Source organism: Colobus angolensis, unplaced genomic scaffold (assembly GCF_000951035.1).
Source record: "Colobus angolensis palliatus isolate OR3802 unplaced genomic scaffold, Cang.pa_1.0 Scaffold40, whole genome shotgun sequence".
Lineage (NCBI taxonomy): Eukaryota > Metazoa > Chordata > Mammalia > Primates > Cercopithecidae > Colobus > Colobus angolensis.
Window position 1 is genome coordinate 7135898 of NW_012117377.1, and position 24959 is coordinate 7160856.

Genomic DNA, 24959 nt, shown 5'->3' on the forward strand with positions numbered 1-24959 from the left:
TTCACCATGTTGGTCAGGCTGGTCTTGAACTCCTGATCTCAAGTGATCCACCTGCCTCAGCCTCCCAAAGTGCTGGGATTACAGGCGTGAGCCGCCATGGCCGGTTGCTTCCTTAACTCTTGATCTCCTCTCTGTATCTTGCTTTGTCTAGCTGTTCTCTTCTCTCCATATTCATCCAAATATAGGACATGACCCTTCTCTAATTTGCTTAGAAGTACCAGATGCATGGTATTGTATGTGGTACACCTTGAACGAAGGGTGAAGAAACGAGGGGGAGTGACTTAGTAGCACGTGACAGCACACAATTTAAATTGTAGTATTAGCTCGTTTACTAAAAACAGCTTATATAATAGTCACTCACATACCTCAACACTCACCATCCCCTCCCCACTTTTTTTCTGGAGACAGAGTTTCACTGTTGCCCCGGCTGGAGCGCAGGTGGCGTGATCACGGCTCACTGTAGCATCGACCTCCTGGACTCAAGGGGTCCTCCTGTCTCAGCCTCCTGAGTAGCTGGGACCACAGGTGCATGCCACCACGCCCAGCTAATTTGTTTTGTGTTTTGTAGAGACAGGATCTGGCTGTGTTGCTCAGGCGGGCCTAAACTCCTGGGTTCAAGCGATCCTCCCACCTCACCCTCCCAAAGTGTTGGGATTACAGGTGTGAGCCACCATGCCCAGCCAACATTCACCCCTTTCAAGTGTGCAATTCAGTGGATTCTAGTATCGTCACAGTGCTGTGCAACTATCACTCCTGTCTACTTACAAAGCATTTCCATCATCTTAAAAAGAATCCCCATGTCCAATAGCAGTTCCCCTTCCCCCACCCTCATCCTCCGGCAACCACTAATCCTCCTGTGTGTCTGTGGATTTGCCTCTTCAGGGCATTTCATAGAAACACAACCATACAATATGTGGCCTTTCGTGTCTGGCTTCTTTCATTTAGTGTAAGGCTTTTGAGGTTCATCCATGTTGTAATATATAGCCTTAGTTCATTCCTTTTTGTTAAGCTCACAAAAGCACTTTTTATTTGAGGCAAGGAGACTGGCTGCAGGGATTACAGTCCCGCAGTCAAAACGCACCTCCAGGTGGCACTACTTGGACCGTAGATTTTGCTTCGTTTTGACTGGAAAAGGGTGTTCAGGATGTACTTCTCCCAGCTGGACGAGAAAAAGGGCAGAGAAAACTGGAAGAGACGTCTCATCTACACAAACTGCTCTTTGGACTCAGCATCAACCTGACCACACTCTTGCTGGTCAGTCGGCAGGTCGCTGACCCACTGTTAAGCGACACAGGCCATACTACACTTGCTAGAAAAACTGAGGCAGGAAAAAGAGGTGCAAGGGGCTTGGGGAAGAGCAGGTACCGACAGCTTTAAAGCTCAGTGTTGAGGGGGTAATCCTTGCAGGAGGCACAGCTCACCAAGACGCAGACCCTCCCGTCCCCCCACTGCAGCTGACTACAGTGGTCACATCAGGCTGCTCAGTGGAAAGTCAAAGACCTCCACGTTTTCAGCAATGCGTTCCAGTGTCACCACGAAATGATAGGAATTACCACCAAGTTCCTCTGCATGGAAAACCAGATCAGAACCTGGGCTGCGTTTTTATTTGTTTATTTTTATTTTTTACTGTGCTTGGCTGTGATTGCTTTGGTGCAGGGATCCCCCAGGCCTGTCACGAGAGCTGAGGGGACTATAGGCGGTCACCACCTTGCCTTTGGATTGGCAGCCCTGGATTAACTTCTGCTGAGGTGGATGCAGGGGGCACTCACTCTGGTTAACCACTGTTTTTAAGCCAAGTTTCTTTTTTTCTGTCTGTCTTATACATATATTTTTAGAGACAGGGTCTCACTCCATCACTCAGTCTGGAGTGTAGTGGCATGATCATAGCTCACTGCAGCCTCGAGTTCCTGGGCTCCAGTGATCTTCCTTCCCGCCTTGGCCTCCCAAAGTGCTGGGATTACAGGCCGAGCCACCACACCTGGTCTTAAGCCAGGTTTCTTTACCAGCTCCTGGAGATGGCTACAGTGGGAGATACCAAAAGCTTTCATAGCCCTTCATCTAGCAGCTCCTCCATGTGGCCCCCCACGTGTCCATGAAGTTGGTGTCACCAGGTACCACGTTGTCTGTCCCATCCAACAGGAAAAATAGCCTGTTGGCCAGTAAATAAGGGAGAGCTCCAGGTGGTCCCCTGAGGGTCTTCTGGCAGGCTCCTTTCCCAGGCTGTTCTCGTGGTATGAGCACCACAGCTTGCTGACAGTGGCAACGTTCTCCAGCTTCACAGACTCCGTCACGTGGCCTGGAAGGGACTTCTAGGTGTCCAGCCCCAGGACAGGCATTTTGGCACCATGATTGAGCACGGTATGGTGAAGCCATCCTCACAGGGTTAAGAATAATTCTGTTAAGAACAGAAATAGAGTTGTAATTAAGCATCAGTCAGCCTGCACTTTGTCCCACTTCCTTGTAACCGACAGTGAAGTAGCACTAGATACCATTTGCACCCCCGTTGTTCCTGTAGATAGGATCTCTGACCTGAGAATCCTAAGGCTTTTGTTTAAAATAGGTGGGATCTCTGACATTAGAATCATAAGGCTTTTGTTTAAGAATTGCGTAAGGTGTTTTTCAGATCCTGAATTCCAGCAAAACAGCCGACACCAACCAGTTTGAAGACCCCCACAGAGGAATGTGATCTGCGTGAAAACACAGCTTCATCTCCCTCTCCCATGACTCCACCCTGCACACTTTGGCCAATCGACCATCTCCACACTCCAGTCTCCACTCTCCAACCCTTAAAAACCCCAGCCCCAAACTCCTCAGGGCGATGCTTTTAAGGTTTCCTCCCATGCCCTCCTTCAGTGACCCTCCGATGAAACCTCTTTCTCTGCTACAACCCTGTGCCTCGGCGTATTCACTTGCCGACCAGTCCCATCCAGCAATGGACCCATTGTGGCTACCGTGGCTGGCCAAGCCTGCTGTGCTTCGCAGACCCCACTCAGGATCACACCACTTCGTTCCATGGTTTGGAGATGCCATGTTTGCTTATCCCTTCATCAGCTGATGAGCATTTGTGCTGTTTTCACTTTTTGGCTATAATGAAAATGTTGCTATGAGCATCCATGATATTCGCCCATTTAAAAAGGTGTTTTTCACCATAGCTGCTGTGGGAAATTTCTCCCTGGCCTTCCCCCAGGTTTTGACTCTCCCTCTCTGGCTCGAGGTCAGCTCCTTGCCTCACCTCTCAGAGCAGTTCCACTCTCCCACCTCCTCCTGCGGCATTTCCAAAGCCTCTGCTTAGCAAGGGACCACCCATCCTGCGCCTCTCCCCTCAGGGCTGCGAGCACCTGCACACACTTGGTGGTTATCATATGCTTAGCGCAATCAAATGCTCTCAGTTTTACATCACCAAGCTTTTTAAGCCAAAGGGAAGGCAAGGAGTTGATCTTCACATCACATGAATCATGACACCTACCTTAGAAGGCAGAAGCAACTATAGTTGGAATGCAATTTTTTTTTCAATATGTGGAACGATATCAAGGCCCTTTCCTCTGTGTAGGTCCTGCCCTGTTAATGGCTGGGGCTGAGGGTTTTCCCAGAAAGCCAGATTGTCCTCACGAGTTCAGCAGGACCCTGCGGCTTCCACAGATAGTAGGACTGTTACCAGAAAGAAGTCTCGATCCAGACGCCAAGAGAGGGTTCTTGGATCTCGCCCAAGAAAGAATTCGGGGGAGTCCCTAGAGTGAAGCGAAAGCAAGTTTGTTAAGAAAACAAAGGAATAAACAATGGCTACTCCATAGGCAGAGCAGCTCCGAGGGCCGCTGGTTGCGCATTTTTATGATTATTTCTTGATTATATGCTAAACAAGGGGTGGATTATTCATGAGGGAAAGGGGTGGGCAGTTCCTGGAACTGAGGGTTCATCCCCCTTTTACACCATATAGGGTAACTTCTTGACATTGCCGTGGCATTTGTAACGGTCATGGCGCTGGTGGGAGTGTCTGTGAGCATATGCTGATGCATTATAATTAGCATCTAACGAGCAGTGAGGACGACCAGAGGTCACTATCATCACCATTTTGGGTTTGGTGGGTTTTGTCCAGCTTCTTTACTGCAACCTGTTTTATCAGTGAGGTCTTTATGACCTGTATCTTGTGGGGACCTCCTACCTCATCCTGTGACAGGATGCCTGACAGGCTGGGGATGCAGCCCAGCGGACCTCAGCCTTATTTTACCAGCCCCTGGTCGCTCTGATTCAAATGCCTCTGACAGGACCATGCAGACTTGAGAAACAGGCCCCCAGCCAACCAGACTCTGGCTCTAGGACACACTTAATACTGTGAAAAGAACGTTACGGGGCACAGTTACAAATACCGGGGTGCAAACCTTCAGATTAGAAGACACTTGTCAGACTCAGAGGCTCATCCAGCTCCACAGAGATCATTATCACCACCAGCTCTTCAGACAGTGATGGAGGTTTTCTAAGGGATATTTTTATTTTCTGGATTGCAGTTTTGTTTGGAAGACATGAAAGTGAGGATCAACTACTTCGAGGATTGTACAACTTTGTAAATTGCACAAATATGACTGCATATTTATATCTGCATTTGTGCAAACACACTTGTCAAGAAGCTTATTTCTGGAAAGAGCCAGTGGTTCTGGGGGAAAAAAAAAGATAAATACGAGACCCTTCAGTAGAAAGGAAGTAACTTTGGGAAGATTTTGATTTTTAAAGAAGCAGTGTTCACCCATGTTTTTAAAAAGGAACATGGATTTCAATAATAATATAACGAGCAAAGCATGTTTCATTTATGAAATTACACCTACTAAAAAACAGAGTCAGTGAGGGTTAAGGTAGGATGACAGTGACAGGGAAAGAAAATGGAAGGAAAGCATGGTGGCTCACACCTGTAAGCCCAGCACTTTGGGAGGGCAAGGCGGGTGGATCACCTGAGGTCAGGAGTTCAAGACCAGCCTGGCCAACATGTTGAAACCACATCTCTACTAAAAATACAGTATTTAGCCTGGCATGGTAGCAGGTGCCTGTAATCCCAGCTACTCGGAAAGCTGAGGCAAGAGAATCCCTTGAACCCAGGAGGCGGCAGTTGCAGTGAGCCAAGATCATGCCACTGCACTCCAGCCTGGGCAACAAGAGCACACCTCTGTCTCAAAAAGAAAAAAAAAAAAAGAAAATGGAGAGGAAAACAAAGACTGAGGTGCACCCAGGTCTTTGGGAAGGGAGGCTGTGACCCCTGTGCAAGCGAGAGCCCTGTGTGTCTCCCACAGTGCCCGCCACGTACTAGCTGCTCAATAAATGGCTGTGAAATAAATACTGATCACAAAGGACAGAATGGGAAAGATTAAGAGAGAGAAAAGGAAGTGTGGAGGAGTACAAGGAGAAATAACAACAGGCTGGGCACGGTGGCTCATGCCTGTAATCCCAGCACTTTGGGAGGCTGAGGTGAAAAGATCGAGGCCAGGAGTTTGAGACCGCCTGGGTAACAAAGCTAGACATTGTCTCTACCAAAAATTAGCCAGGGTAGTGACATGCCTGTAGTCTGTAGTCTGTACTTGGGAGGATGAGGTGGGGGATCACTTGAGCCCAGGAGTTCGAGGCTGCAGTGAGCTATGGTCGCACTGCTGCACTCCAGCTTTGGGCTATAGAGCAAAACCACGTCTTGAAAATAAAATAAAAAATAAAAAGAGAAATAATAACAACCAGTTCCACTAATGTAAGGCTTTTCCACTCACAAAACCCTCGCCATGACTTGATTCTTACAGTCAATCTACGGAGTAAGAAAGAGCATTTGTACAGAGAAAGCGTAACGTGTATCAGAGGCCACACTCCTGGGAAGTGGCAAGACCAGTTCTAGACGAGGACTTCCATCTGCCAGCCCCATCCTGACTGCAGACACCTCGCTGCTTCTGTCTTCTGAAGGCACAGCCTCAAAATTGGGCCAGTGTTGAGGGGCCTGGGGTCAGGGCTGGAGACAAGGCCATGGGAGGCGTCAGCACAGGGAGGATATTCGGAACCACGAGACTGCTGAGACCACTAAGGAGTGGCGGGGAGCACAGATGGAGAAGAGAGGCCGGAGGACCGAGCCTGGGGTGCCCATCCTTCGGAGGGCGTGGAGAAGGGACAGACCTGGACCCGTGAAGGTGACTGGGTGGAAGGAACCAGAGGGAGGGAGTGGGGGTCCCTGGGAGCCACGTGGAGAGTGCATCAGGGAGGGAAGGGGGCCACCCTGTCAGAATATAGCAGTGCCTGATACCTAGTGAGAGCCCCAGAAATAAGAGCTCGTTCCTATTTTCATTCATGTCTTGTTGGGAGGAGGAGCGAGCCGTGAGTGTGGTAAGAGCTGAATTGTCATGCACCACAGCATGGAGTAAAGAGCTGATGTCCCAGATGGAGTAATCAGGAAACAGCAGAGCCAGCACACTGAGAAAAGCAGAGGTGAATACCTCAGAAACCTCAAACTGGTCACCTCAGAGCGGAGGAGGACAGGTGTGGAGGGAAGGGGCAGCCAGGACAGGGGATTTTTAAAAATAAGCCTTGTGATATTATTTGCACATGTATATTGCACATTGCACATGTTCTTTGATAAAGAATTTTTAAATTTTTAAATTTTTGTAGAGATGGGCCCTCAGTCTGTCACCCAGGCTGGAGTTTAGTGCCTTGATCATAGCTCATTGCAGCCTCGACCTCCTGGGCTCAAGTGATTCTCCTGCCTTGGCCTCCCAAAGTGCTGGGATTATAGGCATGAGCCATGCACCCAGCCTGATTTAAAAAAAAAAAAAAAGCTTCAAAGGACACAAAAAGAGCTTTTGCACATGCAGCTGTCTAAGGTGACTGATGAATGGCAGAGCCCACCAGGCTGCAGGGCCGGGGTGGACTTTCTCCCGCAGGGCCGGCGTGGACGTTCTCCCGCAGGGCTTGCGTGCTCATTCTCCAGGACCCCTCGTTCACACTTACTGTCATGGACATCGCCCCTGCACTGCTAGGATAACTCGTTCTTTATTCACTAAGCTCTTTCCTGGCTCAGTGAGAGAAAACTCAGAGGCCCCGGCAGCAGAGGAATAACAGGCTCCAGTGGAGAAGGGACCGGGAAGGAAGTAATTGGAAATCTCTTCTTCCTCCCAGGTTCTATCTCCTCTGCTCACTCCCCGCTGTGGAGGGTGGGTAGAAAGGGGGGTGACACACTCCCACCCCGTCCTTGTCACACTGGGATCTCCCCCAATGCATCAGAGCCTGCACCTTCCAGGCTCCGGAAAGACGATGTGCCTTTTCTACTTTGGAAAATCACAATTCTCAGAAGACCAACAGAAATGCATGTAGAAAATGATGGAAATTACTGGGTATCAGAGGACACGACGACCTGAACGAGCAGGAAGATGGTGGGGGCGGGGGCTGGGGTGGAAGCCGGCTAGGACTCGGTAGTGACAAACGCATAACTATTTGCTTATTTTCAGTGCCTTTTGCTTCAAATGAGATGTTTCTGCTGTCCCATGGTGAAGTGTGAGGCATAAATCCTGCTTCATTATGGGGGACTTCTAGGGGGGTGGCACGGAGCCCAGGAGTCCCCCTGGCATGATGAGGGGAAGTTGGGAAAGAGAAGCGAAAGAAAATGGAAGGGGGCCAAACGCAGGAGGTGTGAGGAGGAAAGCCAGGGAGACGAGGGGAGAGGGAATGATAAAAGGAGGGAGAGGCCGGGCGCAGCGGCTCACACCTGTAATCCCGGCACTTCAGGAGGCTGATGCAGGAGGATCGCTTGAGCCCAGGAGTTTGAGACCAGCATGGGCAACATGGTAAAACCCCGTCTTTAAAAAAAAAAAAAAAAAAATACAAAAAGTAGCTGGGCAGGGCGGCATGTACCTGTAGTTCAAGCTACTTGGGAAGCCGAGGTGGGAGGGTCGCTTAAGCCCAGGAGGTCAAGGCTGTAGTGAGCCAGGATCATGCCACTGCACCTCTAGGCTGAGCTGCCTCAAAAAAAACAGAAACAACAGAAAGAGGGAATGAGAGGTAGGGTCTAATAGGTAGGAGGCGGGAGGCTGGCCCAGGAAACGAGTCGGGGTGTTATTTTGTGCACTGATGCAATGAGTTAACACATTAGTTTCCTAAGGCTGCCAGGATGAGTTGCCACAAACTTGGTGGCTCAAAACAGAAAATCCCAAATCCAGGTGGCAGCAGGGCCATGCTCTCCCACCTAGGTCCTAGGGGAGGACCCCCCTCGCCCTTGCCTCTCCAGCTACTGCTGGCCCCATGCGTTCTTCGTCCTGCAGCTGCGTCACTCCCGTCCCTGCCTCTCCGCCGTCACAGGACCTTTCCTCCTGCGTTTCTCCACGGTGTCTGTGTGTCTCCAGTCTCCCTCTTCTTTCTCTTAAAAGGACACTGGTCACTGGATTTAGGGCCCACCCTGAGCCCAGGACTGATCTTATCTCAAGATCCTTAACTTAATTTCATCTGCAAAACCCTGTTTCCAAATAAGATCACATTCACGTGTACAGGGGGCCATGGACTGACTGTGTCCCCCCAGAGCACCTCTGTTGACATCGTAATTCCAGTGTGGCAGTATTTGGAGGCGGGGCCTGTGGGAGGTGATGACGCTGTGAGAGTGGAGCCTTCATGAGTGGGATTAGCGCCTTTATGAGAAGAGGCTGGAGACCCACCCTGTGAGGATTTGCGGGGAAGGTAGTGCTCTCGAGCCCAGAAGCAGGTCCTCGCCAGAACTGACCATGCTAGCACCTTGATCTTGGATTTGCAGCCTCCAGATGGTGAGAGACGGATGTTTGCTGTTTAAGCCACTCAGTCTTGGCATTTCTTTTTTTTTTTTTTGAGACGGAGTCTCGCTCTGTCGCCCAGGCTGGAGTGCAGTGACCGGATCTCAGCTCACTGCAAGCTCCGCCTCCCAGGTTCACGCCATTCTCCTGCCTCAGCCTCCCGAGTAGCTGGGACTACAGGCGCCCGCCACCGTGCCTGGCTAGTTTTTTGTATTTATTTTAGTAGAGACGGGGTTTCACCATGTTAGCCAGGATGGTCTCGATCTCCTGACCTCGTGATCCGCCCGTCTCGGCCTCCCAAAGTGCTGGGATTACAGGCTTGAGCCACCGCGCCCGGCCCAGTCTTGGCATTTCTTATAACAGCCCTCAGTGATAACTGATTTGCGTGCCCCTATTCAACCCTTGTTTTGACTTACATGACATTCTCTACAGGGAAAATTTCGTAGGAGTATTGGACAAAATGCTTGCTTTTCTGGCGTTTTGTTTAGCAAAAAAAAAAGACGAATGAGAACATCTGAAAAGTCTGGAGTACCCCTGAGGAGACACAGGGCGACTGAGAACCGAACAGTGAATGGAAACCTAGGATAGAGGTGAGATGCGCTTTTCCGTCCTCCCCTCATCGGACTGCGCGTGATGGCACAATGCTCATGGCCGGCAAGCAGCGAGGAAACGAACGTGATCCTGACAGCCTCGGGAGTGCCCACGCTGAATGATTTGTAAGTTGAATATCTGACTAAAATAAATAATTGTCTCATTTCTTTGTTGATTTAACCAACGCTGAAGCCTAAAAGACACGTGTCAGGCCCTGTGAGGGGAACCAATAGGAATGTGGCTGAATGGCGTCCTTGGAGAGTTCATGGTCTGATAGGAGAGAAGGATTTTATAGGAAATCACGGCCACAAGAAAGGAGCGCACACGAGATGCCTGTGGGGGTCTGGGGAAGAAGGTAGTGCACCCAGTTGGAGATATCAGAGAGGGCTTCCTGGGGGAGGTAGCACTGGAGCTGGGCATGGTAGGAGGAAGGATCTGAATGAATATGTGGTGACAGGAGGAAGGCCATTCTAGGCAAAGGCAAAACAGAGGTGGGAGGGGGAGCTCGTCAGGGAGTAGTTAACAATTCAGTTTGGCTGTACCTTAGAGTCTGAACGAGAGGGGTGGAGATGAAGCACAGTGGGGTTATGCTGGGGCTGGCTCCAGGAGGGCCTTGAAGGCCATGCAGAGTTGATGCTGCAGACCCAGCATTCCGAGGTTGGGAGAGAAGGTCCAGCTCACAGAGAAGCTGCGGGGGCTGGAGACAGTGGGAGAGAGCTCCTCCAAAACGCCTGATGTGCCCTGGGGCATCCCTCCTACCCTAGAACTGATGCCCTGGACAATGAGGACCGCTAAGGCTCTGAGCAGGGAGTAGCACTGTGAAGCTGCGCTCCAGGAAAGATTCATCTGCAGCTCCTTTTAAGACTTAACAGGAGGCTGGGCGCGGTGGCTCACGCCTGGAATCCCAGCACTTTGGGAAGCCAAGGCGGGCAGGTCACCTGAGATCAGGAGTTCGAGACCAGCCTGACCAATGTGGCCATACCCTGTCTCTACTGAGAATACAAAAATTAGCCGGGTGCGGTGGTACGCACCCGTAATCTCAGCCACTCAGGAGGCTGAGGCAGAAGAATCGCTTGAACCTGGGAGGCGGAGCCTGCAGTGAGCCGGGATCACGCCACTGCACTCTCCAGCCTCGGTGACAGAGCGAGACTCCATCTCAAAAACAAACAAACAAAAAAGCTGCATAATGGGGATGCGACAAATTTCATGGGTCTCTACTGCCATCTCCCCAGTTACGTGGAACTGAGGGCTGACCAAGGGGGATGGCTGTGGGAAGAGGAAAGAAGCAAGTCGTGGGTTCAATGCTTGCTTGTGAAGCAGGGACTGAGCTGTCTGGTGCCGTGGGGCTGGGCGCAGGGAAAAGCTTTTCTGGCTGGATGTTCACTCCTTGTTTGGGTGAAGATGATGTGTGTGCAACTGTCTCAGCTCCCCATCTCACGGGAGTTCCTAGTGCACTGCTGATCCCGAGGCTGTGCAGATCCGTGCTTCAGACACTCATCTGTTTTCTGACACTCCTGCCTCATCTGTTCTCTGTTTTACTTACACTGGCAGAGGGGAGGATGACTATCCACGGCCCCTCATCTCCTTCATGTGGAGGATGGAAAGATGAAAACGTTTCCGCATCCCTTGTTGATACGTGAGCTGCAGCAAGGCCTAGAGAATCCTCTGCCCACCGAGAGCTGGGGCAGTGTGTGGGGCGTGGCGGAGACAGAAGAGATGGAAGAGATGGGGGAACACCCCATGGACTCGTGCAGCAGCTCAACTTCTACCAAGCATTCCAGTCCCCTGCTCAGGCCCCAAGTCTCAGAATCATCCTTGCCTCCCTTCGTTCTCCCTCTCCCTCCTCATCCAATCTGCCAAATCCTGTCTTCACAGTACGACCAGTCAACATACTGAGGACATTATGCTAAGGGAATAAGGCAGTCCCCAAAGGACCGACACTGTACAATTCCACTTCTCTGAAGTCCCTGGGAGATTCAGATTCCTAGAGACAGAGAGTAGAATGTGGATGCCAGGGGCCCTGGGGAGGAGAAAATGGGGGGTTACTGCTTAATGGGTACGAAGTTTCATTCTGCAAGATGAAATGAGCCCTGGAGATGGATGGGGGTGTGGGTGTGCAGCAATGTGAATGTGTGCAACTCAGTGTACACTCAGAAATGCTGAAGATGCTAAATTTTATGTTATATGCATTTTTTATAATAAATAAATCACACACTAAAGACCACCAACATCAAGTTATGATCTTTCATTGGACAAAGAGTGACCCAGGGACAGCATGAATGAAGTCCCCCATACCACACATTATGCGGTTGAGTTTCCTGCATTTGGAGAAATCGCAGGGGTCAGCATACCCGGAGCAGCGGGTGAGCCTCGCTCTGGGAAAACCATCTTCATGATCATGGTGTCTCCCCTGCCAGGTAAGTATATTGTATGTCCTTTATCACAATTTTAAAAAGACACCCACATATACATTTATCTATATCATCCATATCTATCTATATCATCGATATCTATCATCAATATCTATATCATCTATATCTACATCTATACCCTGTATCATCTATCTCTAGCGCTCCTCCTCCATGGCTACTGGCGGGGCCTAGGCTGCCTTTATCTGTCATCCAGATGCTTGCAGTGACATCCTTCCTGGTCTTTGCCTCTGTAACTATGTTCCCAACATGTAGTCATAGTGATCTGAATAAAACATAAATCAGATGTGTCACTGTTCTGCTCAGAAGCCTCCATCTGGCCTCTTTCTTGGAGTAAAAGCCAAAGCACTTACCATGACCCCTTGGGGCTGGCCAGGCCGGCTGTCGATATCCCTCTGGCATCACCTCTTACTGCTCTCCTCTGACTCTGCAGCCGCAGCGGCCTGTTGGCTTTTCCGTTCCTCACGTAGACCACGCCGAGCGCACTCCTGCCTCGGGGCCTTTGTTCCCGGCATCCCCTTGGCTCTAAATGCTCTTCCACACAGCCTCCTGCCCAGGGCTCTCACTTCCAGCAGGTCCCAGCTCAGATTTCCTCTTAGCAATGAACCTTCCCCAAATACCCTAGGAAATAAGGATGCCCCTTGCCCTACCCCACACTCTCTGTCCTACCTGCCCTGCCCTTATCAATTCCTATCTACTTCTGCTGGAATGTAAGTTCCAGGAGGGCAGGTCTCTTTCCGTTTGGTCGGCTGCTGTATTTCTGACACCCAGAGCAGGGCCTTGCTCCTAGGCACTCCATAGAGAGTTGTTGAATGAGTATATTGAGACTTCCGTTCCTTCAGGCAATAAATCGATCAGAAAGACAGAGGCCACTCTAGGTATTTCAAGCGGGAAGAGATTTTTCTCTTGTGAATTTTTGTGGGTGCGTCACATGTGTGTGTATTTGTGGAGTCCAAGAGATGTTTGGTTCGGGCACGCCCTGTGAAAGGAGCACATCATGGAGAATGGGGTGTCCATCCGCTTAGGCATTTGTCCTTTGAGTTACAAACAACCCAGTTACACTCTTTAAGTTATTTTAAAATGTACAGTCAAGTTATTATTGACTATAGTCACCCTGTTGTGCTATCAAATAGTAGGACTTCTTCATTCTTTTTTTTTTTTAATTTTTTTTTACCCATTACCATCCCCACCCCCCTACTCCCCTTCCCAGCCTCTGGTAACCATCCACCTACTCTCTATGTCCATGAGTTCTATGATTTTAATTTTGAGAATATGTGATGTTTGTCTTTCTGTGCCTGGCTTATTTCACTATATATAATGATCTCCAGCTCCATTCATGTTGTGGCAAATGACTGGATCTCATTGTTTTTGATGGCTGAATAGTACTCCATTGTGCGTATCTACCACATTTTCTTCATCCATTCATCTGTTCATGAATACTTACGTTACTTCCAAATCTTGGCTATTGTAAATAGTGCTGCAACAAACACAGCAGTGCAGACATCTCTTCCATATACTGAGTTCTTTTCTTTCGAGTATATACCCAGCCATGGGATTGCTGGATCACATGGTAGCTCAACTATTAGTTTTCTGAGGAACCTCCTGTTCTCTACAGTGGTTGTGCTAATTTCCAGTCCCACCCACAGTGTACAAGGGTTCCCTTTTCTCCATATCCTCACCAGCATTTGTTATTGCCTGTCTTTTGGTGTAAGCCATTTTAACTGGGGTGACATGATATCTCATTGTAGTTTTTTTTTTTTTTTTTTGAGACAGAGTCTTGCTCTGTTGCCCAGGCTGGAGTGCAGTGGTGCAATCTCAGCTCATTGCAACCTCTGCCCCTGAGTTCAAGTGATTCTTCTGTCTCAGCCTCCTGAGTGGCTGGGATTACAAGCACATGCTGCTACACCCAGCTAATATTTTTGTATTTTAGTAGAGACTGGGTTTCACTGTGTTACCCAGGCTGGTTTGGAACTCCTGAGCTCAGGCAATCCACCTGCCTCGGCCTCCCAAAGTGCTGGGATTTACAGGCATGAGCCACCACGCCCAGCCCTCATTACAGTTTTGATTTGCATTTATCTGATGGTCATGGTTTTGAGCACCTTTTCACGTGCCTGTTTGCCATTTGTATGTCTTCTTCTGAGAAATGACTCTTCAAATCTTTTGCCCATTTTTTGATCAGATTATTAGATTTTTTCCTATAGAGTTGTTTGAGCTCCTTATATATTCTGGTTATTAGTTCCTTGTCAGATGGGTAGTTTGTAAATATTTTCTCCCATTCTGAGTTGTCTCATCTCTTTGTTGATTGTATCCTTTGCTATGCAGAAGCTTTTTCACTTGACGTGATCCCATTTGTCCATTTTTGTTTTGGTTGCCTGTGCTTGCAAAGTATTGCTCAAGAAATTTTTGCCCAGACCAATGTCCTGGAGATTTTCCCCAATGTTTTCTTGTAGTAATTTCACAGTTTTGTCAGAGGCATTTGAATCAGAGCAACTCCATCTTGAATAGGAGCTGGGTAAAATGAGGCTGAGACCTACTGGGCTGCATTCCCAGACGGTTAAGGCGTTCTAAGTCACGGGATGAGACAGGAGGTCAGCACAAGGCACAAGTCTTAAAGACCATGCTGATAAAACAGGTTGCAGTAAAGAAGCCAGCCAAAGTCCACCAAAACCAAGATGGCGACGACAGTGACCTCTGGTGGTCCTCACTGCTACACTCCCACCAGCGCCGTGACAGTTTACAAATGCCATGGCAATGTCCGGAAGTTACCCTATGTGGTCTAAAAAGGGGAGGCATGAATAATACACCCCTTGTTTAGCATATCATCAAGAAATAACCATAAAAATGGGCAACCAGCAGCCCTTGGGCAGCTCTGTCTGTGGAGTAGCCATTCTTTTATTTCTTCACTTTCTTAATAAACTTGCCTCCACTTTACTCTCTGGACTCTCCCTGAATTCTTTCTTGCACGAAATCCAAGAACCCTCTCTTGGAGTCTGGATCAAGACTCCTTTCTTGTAACAGTCCGAGGTCTTAGATTTAAGTCTTTAATCCATTTTGATTTGAATTTTGCATATGGTGGGAGATAGGGGTGTAGTTTCATTCTTCTGTGTGTGGATATCCAGTTTTCCCAGCACCATCTATTGAGACTGCCTTTTCCCCAATGTATGTTCTTGGCACCTTTGTCAAACGTGAGTTCACTGTAGGTGTGTGGATTTGCTTCTGGGTTCTCCATTCTGTTCCATTCGTCTGTGTCCTTTTTTATGCCAGTATCATGCTGTTTTGGTTACTATAGCTCTGTAGTATAATTTGAAGTCAGGTAATGTGACTTCTCTAATTTTCTCCTTTTATCAAGCAAGGAGAGATTTAGGGATCTAGGAATTAGGGTTTGCAAAATCACTAGAAGGGTAGAGGTGCAAAGGTTCAGGAAAGCCATTCATTGCTCTCAGGTCAACCAACAGTTACAAGAAAAACAAGTTTCAGAACCTGCAGAAATCATTGCCAGGGTCACATTTGCCTGCAGTACCAAGGTGACATTCAGTGGGGAAATGCTCAAATGCCAGGGCAAACTCATGCTTGCCATATTTGCCACCTGTTGAAGGGGCAGCAGCAAGCCGGCTTGCCTCTCTTCTATCTTCCAAATATCACTCGAGTGCCTCTCAGTGGCCCAATCTAAGTTGGAATGCTCCTAGTTGTTATACTGGGACATGTAGTCCCCAGGCTTTCCACTCCCCAATACAGAGGTGGCACACCAGAGTGGAGAACCAGCCGACGACCCAACAGAGGCAGAAAATGCCACCCTGTGTTCTCTTCTTGCTTTCCCCACAGTTATCCTTTCTGGTGGAAAGAGACTCCCCAATGCAGATGAATTTCAAGGATTGAGGTCTGTCAGATTTCAGATTCCACATGTGGAGGGAATGTCTACCTCAGATTACCAAAAGGTAATGATTATAGCTTAAGTGTATTGAGCTGTACTATGTGTCCAGTACTATTCTAAGCCTTTCATATAAATTACCTAATTTAGTCCTCACGAGGCAAGCATTATTATTCATCCTCATTTTATTTTATTTCATTTTTTTTTTTTTTTTTGAGACAGTCTTACTCTGTCGCCCAGGCTGGAGTGCAGTGGTGCAATCTTGGCTCACTGCAACCTCCGCCTCCTGGGTTCAAGCAATTCTTGCACCTCAGCCTCCCAAGTAGCTGAGACTACAGGTGCCCGCCACCACACCCAGTTAATTTTTGTATTTTTAGTAGAGATGGGGTTTTGCCATGTTGTCCAGGCTGTTCTCGAACTCCCGACCTCAGGTGATCCACCTGCCTCAGCCTCCCAAAGTGCTGGGATTATAGGCGTGAGCCACTGTGCCCGGCCTTCACCCTCATTTCATAGATGAGGAAAGAGAAAGCGGAGGCTAGGTGTCTTGCCCAAGGTGGCAGAGCTAGAAAGCTGTGGGGCCACAGTTTCAACCCAGGTTTTCTGACTTTGGAGCCTGAGCTTCTAAACAGTAGATGACATTCCCCCTCCCCCACAAAGGAGTGGAAACACCAGTTCTGGGCATCTCAGCTACATGAGCATACATGAAGGAAAGGTTTTAAACGTCGATGTAAATTTGTCAATAACATAAAAATAAAGATGACCTGAATGTAGTACTTGGGAGGTCAACACAGAAGCCATGAGTAGGTCTCAGAAGTATGTCGCTCTGGGTCAGGGAGTCCTGCAACAGCAAAGTCGCTTGCTCACTGTGGCCTGGAGCGGGGTCAGTAGAGAGAAGCGTGGCTTGCAACTTGGAATTCTAACCCTTTCCTTGCCACACTAACTTCTTTGGTGGTGCTGGGCATATCATTTAGGCTTTTTGTACTTCGGGCCTTCTCATAGTTCTAAGTGAAATAACGATGTTAACTTTATCCAGAGAAGAATATGGCGGAAGTCCTTATCACTTAGTGTCAATTATTCTGAAAACTAAACTGCTAAAGCAGAATGCTCTCTGTTGGCAGAGAAGTGAATATTGCACTAGAGAACCTTCCAGGTGTCACTTAAAATTCAACAGTGACAGGCTTGCCTCCAGTAACTAAGGAAGATGACTTCACAGTCTGCTAGATTTTACAGTCATTGTTTTTACCTTGAAAGCTTGCCTACACTTTCTTAATTTTAATTTAAATCCGTCACTCCTTCGAAACCTCCTAAACTAGGTATGTTTCTGTCTTTGTTCTCACCTCTAGACATGGACTTCCTGAAAACAGTCTTGTTTTACCAGTTATTTTTAGATTTTATACATATTCTAGTTGTTTCAGTCTTTACTTTGAGGCCATCCCTTCTAAGTTCTTTAATTACTGTGATCATACACTACATTTATCTTTCAGGCAATAAGATGTTCAGAACAGAGTGCAATATTTTAGATTAAGTTTCAGGCTGGGTGCAGTGTGTAATCCCAGCACTTTGGGAGGCCGAGGTGGATGGATCATGTGAGGTCAGGAGTTCAAGACTAGCCTGGCCAACATGGCAAAACCTCATCTCTACTGAAAATAACAAAAATTAGCCGGGCGTGGTGGTGCATGCCTGTAGCCCCAGCTACTTGGGAGGCTGAGGCAGGAGAATCACTTGAATCTGGGTGGCAGAGGTTACAGTGAGCTGAGATTGTGCCACTGCACTCCAGCCTGGGCAACAGAGTGAGACTCTGTCTCAAAAAAAAAAAAAAAAGTTTCAACTGAGCTATTTCACATAAAAGCAACACACTAGATTCGTGATACATATTGAGTTCCTCCATATACCTGTAACCAGAGCCACACCCAGTGCTGTGCTGAGTGTTAGGGACACAAAGATTAAGGACCTAGCTTCTGGCCTCAAGGAACTTATAGTTGAAAGGTTATAATACACAGATTTTTGAACCCTTAAATGGATGTCTCAAATCTTGAGTTAGAGCTCTGTAATTAACAATCATTTTGCACCTTAGCTTTGCACAGTGGGTTTAGAACTCTTCAGGAGTAATCAATTTAATAGAGAAAAGAGGGCAAATAAAAACACATATGGATAGCACATGCATGGCTATATTGTTAGTGATTAGGGAAGATCAGATTGCAGTCCCAGAGGGACTGTGAAGATTGTCGTGGATAAGTGGGACTAACTGAGAGACGCTTCCTGTAGGAAGTGGGAGTGCCTTAATGTAGCAAAAGTTTACGTTATTTCAGAGCATTAATTATGTAATTAATTTCATTAATAATGTAAATCATTTACATAACTAAATTAAAGTTTACATTAATTACATGTAACTAATGTAAATTAAAGTTTACATTAATTCTATTATCTCTTGCCTGTATTTAGGGAGAACTGCTTTATGTATGTATTAAAATTTTATTTCAAATTAAGGGTTACACGGGCATGCTTGTTGCATGGCTATATTATATACTGGGCTTCTGGTGTACATAGTACCTGATGGGTAAATTTTCAACCCTTGCTCCCTTCAAATCCCTGCCCACCCCCTTTGGAGGCCCCCGTGTCCACTGTTTCCATCTTTATGTCCACGTGGAGTCACTGTTTCGCCTCCACTTACAAGTGAGAACATGCGGTTTTGATTTTCTGTCTCTGAGTTAGTTCCTTAGGATAATGGCCTCCAGCTCGAACCATGTCACTGCGAAGGACATGATCTCATGCTCATGCTTTTTTATGGCTTTTTTTTTTTTAAGAGACAGTCTCACTCTGTTGATCAGGATGAAGTGCAGTGGCACGATCATGGCTCACTGCAGCCTCGAATTCCTGGGCTCAAGAGATCCTCGCACCTTAGCCTCCTGAGTAGCTGGGATGACAGATGTACACCATAACTGGCTAATTAAAAAAAAAAATTGGTCGGGCGCCGTGGCTCATGCTGTAATCCCAGCACTTTGGGAGGCCAAGGCAAGCAGATCACGAGGTTGGAGATCGAGACCATCCTGGCTAACATGGTGAAACCCTGTCTCTACTAAAAATACAAAAATTAGCTGGGTGTGATGGCGGGCACCTGTAGTCCCAGCAACTCAAGAGGCTGAGGCAAGAGAATCGCTTGAACCCTAGAGGCAGAGGTTGCAGTGAGCTGAGATTGCTCCACTGCACTCCAGCCTGGGTGACAGAGCAAGACTCTGTCTCAAAAAAAAAAAAAAAAAAAAAAGCAATGGGGTCTTACTATGTTGCCCAGGCTGGTCTCAAATTCCTGGCCTCAAGCAATCCTCCTGCTTCGGCCTCCCAAAGTGTTGGGATTACAGGTGTGATACACTGCACCCACTGCTTTCTAAATGTCTACCATGCAAAGGGGTCATTGTCTTCTTCAGTAGGAAGTTTGATGTTTTTGGCTTGCCTTTGTGCCTTTGATTTTCTCATACTCTTGAGACTCTGTATTTTCATACTTTATTTTCCCTTCTGCAGGAGTGTTGGCAACACCTCTCAATTTAGCTCACCCCTGCATTTTATCTGTTGCTTTTTATTCCCCCTTAGAGAACATTAAGATGAGCACTAAGGCCAGAGCCAGTGCTGGCCTCAGGCCTCCCTTCCCGGGGACTGTGGGCCACGTCACAATTTGTGGTCCAGAGCCTTTGGTTGTGTTTTCAATCCATGCGCCTGTGTTCTTCCAGGAGATGAGATTTGCTAAGATTCGCTATAGTGAAAGTTTTATCTAAGTAAACATCTCTCTGGGGCCTTTTCATCTGTCGAATAAGTGAAACGGTCCAAAGGTAATCAAGTATGCAAGACAGCTTCCTCTCTCTAGGATCTGGCTCTTCCTTGCTCCTCATTCTCCTAAACTGTTAGTGGGTTTTTTTCCTTCTTTCTTTTAGGACATGGTCACAGCTGTCTGCAGCAGTGAAGCTGGATGTAAGAGAGCACAGCTGAACCCGGGCTGTGGGGTGTTTCCTCTCACCTGTTCTTCACCTGTTCTTGCCCACTCAGAGCACTGAGGCCCCTGGTTTTTATTATTGCTTCTTTAGTTGCCTGAGACGCAGTCTTCATTGGGAGGGGCTTGAAAAGAACTCACTGGCAGGACCTGGTGCACAGCAGGCATTTCATAATGATTGGTCTTTGTCTCTCTGCAACCTTGCGAGTGGCATTGCACTCTGCAGCCTGCTGTTGCATGCAGAGTCAGATTAGCTATGGCTAGTCACGGCTAGTCACGACTAGTCACAGCTAGTCATGGCCAGTCACGGCTAGTCACAGCTAGTCACGGCCAGTTATGACTAGTCACGCTAGTCACGGCTAGTTATGGCTAGTTACAGCTAGTCACGGCCAGTTATGACTAGTCACGCTAGTCATGGCTAGTTACGGCTAGTCACAGCTAGTCATGGCTAGTCACGGCTAGTTACAGTTAGTTGAGGCTAGTCACGGCTAGTCAAAGCTAGTCATGGCTAGTCACAGCTAGTTATGGCTAGTTACCTAGTCACGGCTAGTCCCACAACGGGATTCTCTGGGCACATCGTTCTCCTCCTGGGACTTGGTGTCCTCATCCCTCCTGTGGGGCGAGGAGGCTGCCTCCCTCACGGGCGGCTGTGAGAAAAAATAAACCAATAAAGTGACTGCTTAGCAAGTGGCTGAATGTCAGGGGCAATAGAAATGCTTCATTTCGTTTATTTGAGAGTAACTGGGTGGCCACGTGAATGTTGCTGTGGAAACCATAACTCTTGAATTCCCCGACACGTACCTATGCTGTTGTTTTTAAATGAAGCTTTACACTTAAATCTTGTGATTTTTTTTTTAATGTTAGAAAAGTAGCAGGAAGGATCACAGCTTGATCTCCACCTTTCCATAGGAAACTGTGAGCTGCTACTGTCCCCACCCAGAAGCATCTACTGACCAGTTACTCTCACCTGATCCCTCTCTTTCTTCACCTAAGGTCATGTGTCTTCCATCTATCCATCCACCAGTCCACCCATCCATCCATCTGTCCACCCACCCATCTGCCCACCTGTCTGTCCGTCCACCTGTCCACCCATCCGTCCATCTGTCCACCCACTCTGTCCACCTGTCTGTCCACCCATCCACCCATCTGTCCATCTATCCAACCACTCTGTCCACCTGTCTGTCCATCCACCCATCCGTCCATCTGTCCACCCACCCATCTGCCCACCTGTCTGTCCATCCACCCGTCCACCTGTCTGTCCATCTGTCCACCCACTCTGTCCACCTGTCTGTTCACCCATCCACCTGTCCATCCATCCATCTGTCCACCTGTCTGTTCACCCATGCATCCATCCACCCATCCATCCATTCATCCATCCATCCATCATCCGTCCAGATACACTGCATTTCCAACTCATGAGTTGAATGGGCCCCATGTGAGTAGATCAGAACTGTCGATTTTCTAGTGAAACTTTAGAATTGAAAGGACTTCCTTGTGTGATGGAGACATGATGGCAGATCCTGTGCAGCTGATGAGATGAAGGGGGAAGTGGCAAAGGGAGCATTTGCAGCAGTGATGGTGGAGGCTTTAGCAATTCCCTGCTGGTGCCCAGCCTCAGGCAGCACACAGCTGTGAGACGACAGTCAAGACTAGAGGGCAACAAGAGCACTGCTTAGAAAAATGGGTCTTGATTCTAAGCCCTCATTGGAGGAATCCTGGAATCCCACACCCCAGCAAGTCCCTCTCTCCCCTGAGCAGGTCCTCGGGTTGCTTCTGTAGCCTCTACCATGGTCTTTGAAGCCCTTCTCTCGGCTGTGTGTGCTTCTCTGCCCACCACCCTTACTGCTGACTCTGGTGGTCATCACTCCTGCAGCTGCTCTCATTCCCCCTGCACCTGCTGCGGCTCATATGGCTTAGGTGGAGACAGCCCGTGCCTTTCTCCTAGCCACAGCGACTTTGTTCTGGCAGTTCTTTACAGAGTTCTGAATATCACAACTTTTTTTTTTTTTTTTTTAAATTAAGCACACATTCTCAGTTCATTTTCTTTAATGGCTCTTCTATTCCCAACAGCCATCAGCCAGTGTCTTTTTCTTTAATGGCTCTTCTATTCCAACAGCAATCAGCCAGTGTCTTTTCAGGGTCCTCTCAGTGCTGGGGTTCCCTCTCCCAAGATGACATGCAGCTAGACCCCATGGGGACTCCAGCTGGACATGCTGGGACTCCTGAAAAGGGCACACAGGCTAACTCTCCCTCTGGGACTTTTGCTTCAGACGGAAAAGACAATTGGATTATTGTGGCCATATCTTTTCTTTTTTAAATGTAAGTTCTGGGATACATGCGCAGAACGTGCAGGTTTGTTACATAGGTATACATGCGCCATGGTGGTTTGCTGCACCCATCAACCTGTCATCTGGGTTTTAAGGCCCACATGCATTCAGTATTTGTCCTAATGCTCTCCCTTACCTTGCCCCCACCCCCGACAGGCCCCAGTGTGTGATGTTCCCCTCCTTGTGTCCATGTGTTCTCATTGTTCAACTTCCCACTTATGAGTGAGAACATGCGGTGTTTGATTTTCTGTTCCTGTGTTAGTTTGCTGAGAATGATGGCATCCAGCTTCATCCATGTCCCTGCAAAAGACATGAGCTCATTCTTCTTTATGGCTGCATAGTATTCCATGGTGTATATGTGTATTGTGGCCATATCTTTTCTAAATCAAATGCATCATCTACCTCCCACTTTTCTTGTTGTTGGGAATAGCATTTCATCTCTCTTGCCCAGCTTATGCCTGAAAATCATCCTTGCCTTCTCTGCACATCAGTTTAGTCTCCAAGCCTCCCCGACTGAGTGCCGAGAGCTCTGAAATCGATCCCTGATTTCCAACCCCTCCTTTACCTCTCCCATCACTTTCTAAAAACAGCATTATTGACGTATTTTGCATATGATAAAACCCACCCTATTCAAGTGCACAGTTCAATATTTTTTGGTAAATTTACTGAGTGGTGCAGCCATCACCATAAATCAGTTTCAGAACATTTTCATCATCCCAATGAAGATCCCATTTGCCATTAATCCCTGTTCCTATCCCCAGTTCCAGGCAACCACCAAGCTACTTCTGTCTCTACAGATTTGCCTTCTGAACATTTCATATAGATGAAATCACACATTACGTGATCTCGCATGTCTGGTTTCTTTCGGTTAGCATGATACTTTTAGATTCATTTGTGTTGTGGTGTGTATCAGTATTTCATCCCTTTTTATTGCCCAGTAATACTCTATTTTTGGATACACCACGTTTTGTCCATCCATCAGCTGAGGCATATTTTGCCACTTTTTGACTATCTATAAATAATGCCACTATGAACTTTTGTGTGCAAGTCTTTGTGTGAATGTGAACATACGCTTTTATTTCTCTTGGGATAGATACTTAGGAATGAAGTTGATGGACGGTACAGTGACTTTATGTTTAACTCTTTGAGAAACTGCCAAAGTGTTTTCCAGCGCAGCGCACCATATGACGTTCCCGCCAGCAATGCATGAGGGTTCCCGTTTCTCCACATCCTCAACCGTCTTGTCATTGCCTGTCTTTTTGATCATAGTTGTTCTAGTGGGTATGAAGTGGTGTCCTTTGTATTTTTAATTTTCATTTCTCTCATGACGAATGATGTGGAGCCTCGTTTCATGTGCTTATTAGCACCACACAGAGCTTCTTTGATGAAATATCTGTCCATGTCTCTCACCCATTTTTTGATTAGGTTGTTTGTTCTCTAATTATGGAATTGTAAGGCCCGCCCGCCCCATCACTTTTTTTTTTTTTTTTTTTTTTTGAGACCGGGTCTTACTCTCTTGTCCAGGCAGGAGTGCAGTGGCACCAGCATGGCTCACTGCAGCCTCGACCTCCTGGGCTCAAGTGATCCTCCCACCTCAATCCCTCAAGTAGTTGGGAATACAGGCGCGTGCCACCACACCTGGCTAATTTTTTAGTTTTGTGGAGACAGGGTTCTCACTATGTTGTTCAGGCTGGTCTCAAACTCCTGGGCTCAAGCAATTCTCCTGCCTGTAATTTGAGTGCTGTTTTAAAATGTTAAATAAAAATGTTTCCAGGCACCCACCCCCCCACCCCCCCGCCAAGAGAATGATATCCTAGTCTAGTTCTCTTATGAATTCATTGGAACAGTCATCAATCATATAGGTAGTGGGGTTTTTATATTCTTTATTTTAACTTTCATTTTGGTTCGGGGTGCATGTGCAGGTTTGTCATATAGGTAACCTTGTGTCATGAGGGTTTGTTGTACTGATTATCTCGTCACCCAGGTACTAAGCCTAGTACCCGATAGTTATTTTTTCTGATCTTCTCCCTCTTCCCATCCTCCACCCTCAATTAGGCCCAGTTTTTATTCTAAGTCCGGGACTTCCACAGCTTTTTACCTTTTTATGCCCCACCTGCTACCCACATCTTCCACCTCAGATCCTAAGCTGTGTGTGGTTCCTGCTTGAGGACCAAGGAAGGGTTTATGTTTTTCCCTGGCACTCTCCTTGGCTTTGCCTTTGAGAGAGAGAGAGAGAGAGAGAGAGAGAGAGAGAGAGAGAGAGAGAGAGAGAGAGAGATTTTATCTGTTGCCCAGGAAGCACAGTGGCACAAACAGCTCACTGTAGCCTTGAACTCCTGGCTCCCTCTCACTCTGTTGCCCAGGCTGAAGTGCAGTGGCATGATCTCGGCTCACTGCATCCTCTGCCTCTGCCTCTGGGGCTCGAGTGATTCTCCTGCCTCATCCTCCCAAGTAGCTGGGACTACAGGTGCACGCCACCACACCTGGCTAATTTTTTTTTTTTTTTGAGACGGTGTCTCACTGTCACCCAGGCTGGAGTGCAGTAGCGCGATCTCGGCTCACTGCAAGCTCCACCTCCTGGGTTCACGCCATTCTCCTGAGTAGCTCCTGAGTAGCTGAGACTACAGGTGCCCGCCACCACGCCCAGTTAATTTTTTTTTTGTATTTTTAGTGGAGACGGGGTTTCACCATGTTAGCCAGGACGGTCTCGATCTCCTGGCCTCATGATCTGCCTGCCTCGACCTGCCAAAGTGCTGGGACTACAGGCGTGAGCCATCACGCCAGGCCAATTTTTGTATTTTTAGTAGAGATGGAGTTTCACCATGTTGGCCAGGCTGGTCTCGAACTCCTGATCTCAAGTGATCCTCCTGCCTCGGCCTCCCAAAGTGTTGGGATTACAGGCATGAGCCACCGTGCCCAGCCTGATTTTTTGTATCCTGGCTTTGGCTAGGCGTGCAGCTGTGTGTGTACAATGTGTGCATGTTGCTCACGTTGTGT